Source organism: Neophocaena asiaeorientalis, unplaced genomic scaffold (assembly GCF_003031525.2).
Source record: "Neophocaena asiaeorientalis asiaeorientalis breed wild unplaced genomic scaffold, Neophocaena_asiaeorientalis_V1.1 scaffold78, whole genome shotgun sequence".
Lineage (NCBI taxonomy): Eukaryota > Metazoa > Chordata > Mammalia > Artiodactyla > Phocoenidae > Neophocaena > Neophocaena asiaeorientalis.
In genome coordinates this window covers 1,694,558-1,700,557 of record NW_020175018.1, presented here as the reverse complement: position 1 = coordinate 1,700,557, position 6,000 = coordinate 1,694,558, and positions in this window count along the sequence as shown.

Below are 6,000 nucleotides of genomic sequence, written 5' to 3'. Positions count from 1 at the left end.
GCAGGAATCATTCCTTGGCAAACTCTGGCAAGGAAGATAGAGATATGCTCAACCAATGAATGATGGCTTCAAGCTCTGGCTCTGCCGCAGAACTAGCCGTGTGACCTTGGTTAAGTTACATAACTTCTCTGAGCCACAAATGCTTTCATCTATAAATAAGAAATAATAATAGCTACCTCGAAGGATTACAACAAATGCATCGATGTGTTTGCAATAATGTGTATGCAATAGCAGAAGCAAGAAGAACTACAATCCTGCAGCCTGTGGAACAAAAACCACATTCACAGAAAGACAGACAAGATGAAAAGGCAGACAGTTATATACCAGATGAAGGAACAAAAAGAACCCCCAGTAAAACAACTAAATGAAGTGGAGATAGGCAACCTTCCAGAAAAAGAATTCAGAATAATAATAGTGAAGATGATCCAGGACCTCGGAAAAAGAATGGAGGCAAAGATCGAGAAGATGCAAGAAACGTTTAACAAAGACCTAGAAGAATTAAAGAACAAACAAACAGAGATGAACAATACAATAACTGAAATGAAAACTACACTAGAAGGAATCAATAGCAGAATAACTGAGGCAGAAGAACGGATAAGTGAACTGGAAGACAGAATGGTGGAATTCACTGCTGCAGAACAGACTAAAGAAAAAAGAATGAAAACAAATGAAGAAAACCTAAGAGACCTCTGGGACAACATTAAACGCAACAACATTCGCATTATAGGGATCCCAGAAGGAAAAGAGAGAGAGAAAGGACCAGAGAAAATATCTGAAGAGATTATAGTTGAAAACTTCCCTAACATGGGAAAGGAAATAGCCACCCAAGTCCAGGAAATGCAGCGAGTCCCATACAGGATAAACCCAAGGAGAAACACGCTGAGACACATAGTAATCAAATGCACAAAAATTAAAGACAAAGAAAACTTATTGAAAGCAGCAAGGGAAAAACGACAAATAACATACATTGAGACGTGGATGGATCTAGAGACTGTCATACAGAGTGAAGTAAGTCAAAAAGAGAAAAACAAATATTGTATATTAACGCATGTATGTGGAACCTAGAAAAATGGTACAGCTGAGCTGGTTTGCAGGGTAGAAGTTGAGACACAGATGTAGAGAACAGACATATGGACACCAAGGAGGGAAAACTGCGGTGCGGTGGGGATGGTGTTGTGCTGAGTTGGGCGATTGGGATTGACATGTACACACTGATGTGTGTAAAATTGATGACTATTAAGAACTTGCAGTATAAACAAACAAACAAACAAAACAACTAATACTAAACTTTCACTGGGTTATTTGTATGGAAATATTTTATATAAATGTTTCAGACATTACATGAAATTTCTAAAAATCTTCTATGTTCTTGTACAATGTTATAAGTCATAATTATAGTTATTACTTTAAAATGTATATCTCAGAAATAACTAAATTTCCTTGTCAATTGCATGATTATGAACTTTCATCAAATCTTTAACTGTGGTCATTTCTAAGTCTTTTGTCATTTACAGACAGTTCTGGGTGTACTCTGATGCTTTTGCAAATATGTTCCTATAAGAGGGTTTCATCTTCAAGGAATTCATGGAAAAGACTCTGACAAGTACAGGTTTCTGGTAGCTGACCCTGTCAATTGCATGATTATGAACTTTCATCAAATCTTTAACTGTGGTCATTTCTAAGTCTTTTGTCATTTACAGACAGTTCTGGGTGTACTCTGATGCTTTTGCAAATATGTTCCTATAAGAGGGTTTCATCTTCAAGGAATTCATGGAAAAGACTCTGACAAGTACAGGTTTCTGGTAGCTGACTCTACTGCTGAACTGAATGCATAAGCATCTTCAGGACTCTAATGGAAAACTGATGAATTCATAAAAGTGCTAACAAAAGAGCAAGATAAAAAAATAATTACATGGGACTGAGTGAACTGATGAGGATGTTTATAATTTTTGTGACTTTCTGTTTGAATTAAAAAAAAAACATCCCACAAGGACTCAGAGGCAAATAATAATAATAATGTGTATGCCATAAAGTGTCCCAGAAAGTGTCTCACACAGACTTAGGGCTCAGCAAATGGTATCCTCTCCCTACTCCCTAGATCCACACTGCACACACTGACTGACCGGTGAATGTTTGCCTAGCTGATGTATAGACGGAGCTGATGTGAATGCTTGCAGTTAATTTAGGAAGAGCAGACAGGTGAGTTCATGTGCCTTGGGTTCAGGTAGCTGCTCCATGGAAGAGTCTGGGGCAGAGGGAGAGAAGGAAATCTAAAATTTAAGTATACCTCTGCTAACTGTGAGAGGCAGCTAACACTCATAATGTGTTTTTCGTCCACACTATGATTTTTAATTTAGTGTTTCAGCTCCAAAAAGCAAAGTCCCTGGATCTGCCAGAGGATTCACGTAAGATTCACACATCTGACAGATTTTCATTAGTAAAACTGGGTACACAGCCACAGGAAATTCCACTCAGAGTCACTTATACTTAAAGGAACCACATAATAAATTCCTATTGTGTCTGGTCCGCCCTCCCTACCCCCGCTGAGTTTATTTCTGCAAATGAATGTGTATCTGATGCCGTTATGAGGAGGAGAAACATGTCATCCAGCTCGTCCCCTCACCGCCTTAACTGCAAGGAAATTAAGGGCCAATTCATTGGCCACTATTCCAGTCATCACAGCTCAGGTCTGGGGCATAAACTATTCCTTCTAGATCCTTCTAAGGGTCTCTGTTCTCTTTTTCATCCCAGTGATTTGATTTTGCTTCTGTTTAATCCATAAACCATCGCAAATCTTTCTGCAAAAAGGTAAGACAGATCTTTAGAATAAGAAAGTGCACACAGGTTCCTAGTGTGGGTTCCCCTAGTTTGAAAACAATATCTGATTTCTCTCCCTCCGAGTCACCATCTTTAAATGAGTGATGATACTAAAAAATCATAACTTCAAACACTTAAAACAGCTCCAGATATATGCCAAGTACTGTTATAAGTGCTTCCCATGTAGAAACTCATGTAATTTTCACAAAAATCCTAGGAGGTAAAAAATGCCATTATGTCCATTATACAAAGGAGGAAACTGAGGCACAGAAAGGTTAGATAACTTCAAAACTACGCTCTCGAGGAGGTGCTTTACTTAATGCAATTAGAATTAAATGGAACACTAATTTAGAAGCTCATGAACTGGGAACCATGAAGACAGCTGTGGATACAGTCAGGCTGCCCTCCATGTCCACGGTTCCACATCTGCAGCTCCAGCCAACCACAGATCCAATAGTACATATTTACTGGAAAATGTATTCATGGACCTGTACAGTCCAAACTCGTGTTGTTCAAGGGTCAACTGGACACTTAATACACTGCAAAGGCTGGCAGTGGAGGCTGCCCACACGGTACAGACACGGGTGATAAGGGTAAGGAATAAGTCTTTCCTCTACCATTCAAGTTTCACTCTCAGGAACTGCAGACCCTGACTGTACAAACAAAAAAAGCCAAGAGGTTGTTTGCTGTAACTGAGTCAGAAGGGAAGACGATTCATACACATGAGGGCATGCAACCCAATGTCTTCTCTGCCTACAAGGCAGACACACCATTCTGCAGGCTCTTCCTGACTTGATGCTTTTCCCCCAGTGTGGAGAATTGAGACAGGGTGCTCGAGGTCATTGTGAAAGGAACACCTGCCTCCCCAGCTTCTGACCACAGTCTGTGACTCACACCGTATTCAGGCAAGCTGGTCCTGCTGAGCTGGTCTGTAGAGAAGTGGCTGCTCTCACCTGCGGCTCGGAAAACTATGGTCAGCGGAAGGCAGTCTCCTGCTGGTCTGCATTCCAGAGTCTCCAGAATTCTAGAGGTCACTTCAGGATGCTTCCCCTTTGGACCAAGACTCAAAAAGAGATTCTTTCCTGGTCTTAAAATTCCATCACCTTCAGGGCTTCAAAATGACCTACAGGATAGAAATGCATCTTCATTGAGGTGTGTACACAAGTTGTCACTTCTCCCAACCTTTAGTGACATCATTGGTGTGGCCACACTGAGGGAGAGAAACCCAGAGACAGGAAGGTGCTCTTTAAATGACAAAGCAGGACCAGGAAGTGCATCTTGTCCACTCCCAAGAGACTCCTGCTAGCCTGACATTGTCTGCAGAAATAACACTGGATCTTCCTTCTGGTCTCCTCCTAAGTCCCCACTTCCTACGGCCTGGTTAGTTTCTGCTGGGTGCTTACCTTGCCTGCTGTGCCTGACTCTGACATTTTCTACCCCAATATCTGATAATCAACCAAAGTTTTAGCATTCCTCTGGCACCTGCTCCCTGCACCAGCATTGGCATTTGGCCCGTAGTTTTCAGTAATGACCCCAACCCAAGCCTGGTGCAGGTCCTGTCTGAACCTATCCCAACACTCAGACCCATGTACCAGCTGATAGGTTTTAAGCTACACTGTCCAGGCTGCCAGAGAAGTCATGGAAAGAAAAATATTGGGATGGAGTAATCACAGGTAGGTGTCTACAGATAGGATGCCAGGAAAGCCCCTTTGGAGAAGGAGACCTTTGAACCTAGACCACTAGTGTGGGCAGGAAGAGAGAAAGGCCCCGAGTGAGAAGCAGCTTGCAGCTTGCCAAGTATGGGTCCAGCGGACACTTCCTGTATCCGACATCGTCTCTGCCATCAGTGTGGCTGCAGTGGACAGGTTGTCCTTCAAGCACGTGCCTCTAAGTCTCTCCATCCTCTGCCTCAGGGCTTTCCTTCAGAGCCTGGGAAGCCCACTCAGATCTAACTCAGGAACGTTTCCAAAGTGGGAGGTGGGACATCCCTGGGATCCCTCAACTAGTGAGGGATGGGAGGCCTGTATGAACGCCCGGTCTCCTCTCCTTCCATGGGACACCTCCGAGGCACGTCCCGCAGGCCTTCTCGCAGGAACTCCAGGGGGATGGAGCCATGGCTGCCCACGGCAAGAACTGAATACCAAAGCACACACTGGTCCTGCCCCCCTCCCTGCCTTACCCTGCCCACGCCCTCACTCCTGCATCCTAAGAATACCTGCCAAGCTCTTGTCTCAGGCTGTGCTTTAGGCCTGGTAAGCTGAGGTGGAAGCTCATCGTGGCTATAGTGAGAAACAGGAGGGCTATGTAAGACCAGGTCCGTGAGGTCAGTCCGAGCCAAACCATAAACGGGCCATGGAGAAACTTTAGATTTTAGACTGCACTGCCCAGTGGTCAAGATGGTGGAGCCCAGCCTGGGAATCCAGCCCATGGGCCTTCAGGTGGCAGTGGTGGCCGGGGATCTGGCCTGACTGGACCTGGCCTGCGTGAAGCCCGCAAAGATTCAGGGAAGTGACTGGGAGAGGCAGGGAGGGGACACTGAGGCAAAAGTCCGCTTATTGAAATGGGGCCACCTGGGAAGCCGCAAGGTAACGTTCTGACTCAACCCTTATTCGAGTGCCCAGAATTCATCTCTCTAGCACATTGGACATGGCATGAAAATAACCGCAGCTTTCCTGACTGCTGTCTCTTTTCAATCTGCTCAGCAGTTTTCATAATGAGCCCTTTCGTTCTCAAAACGACCGTGTAAGGCATTCTCCCTATTGTATAGATGAGGAAAGTGAGCCCACTAAGCCCTAGAACCAAGACTCGAACCAGACGTACTAGGTTCCAAATTCCATGCTCTGGCCAACCAACTACCCTGCCAGGCTCCAATGGTGCTGCAGCCCGGGTTCGATGTCAACCATTGACCCTGCGGCTATAAGCTTGAGAGCTGCAGGTGGGAGGGGTTGGGAGAGGTGGGAACTGTTTCCCAGCGTCAACATGTACACACAGCACCTGTTCACCACACCATCTGGGGAGAGATGCTCCCTGTGCCTTAAATCACAGCGGCAGTGACCGTGTCCTAGGCGGTCACACTGCAGCTGTCTTTCCATCCTTGAGGAATGTTCCTCAGATTTGTCATCTACTTTTAGGGCCTTAAAGAAAAGGATTCCAGGTCGGGGTGGGCAGACTGCTTAGTTCTTT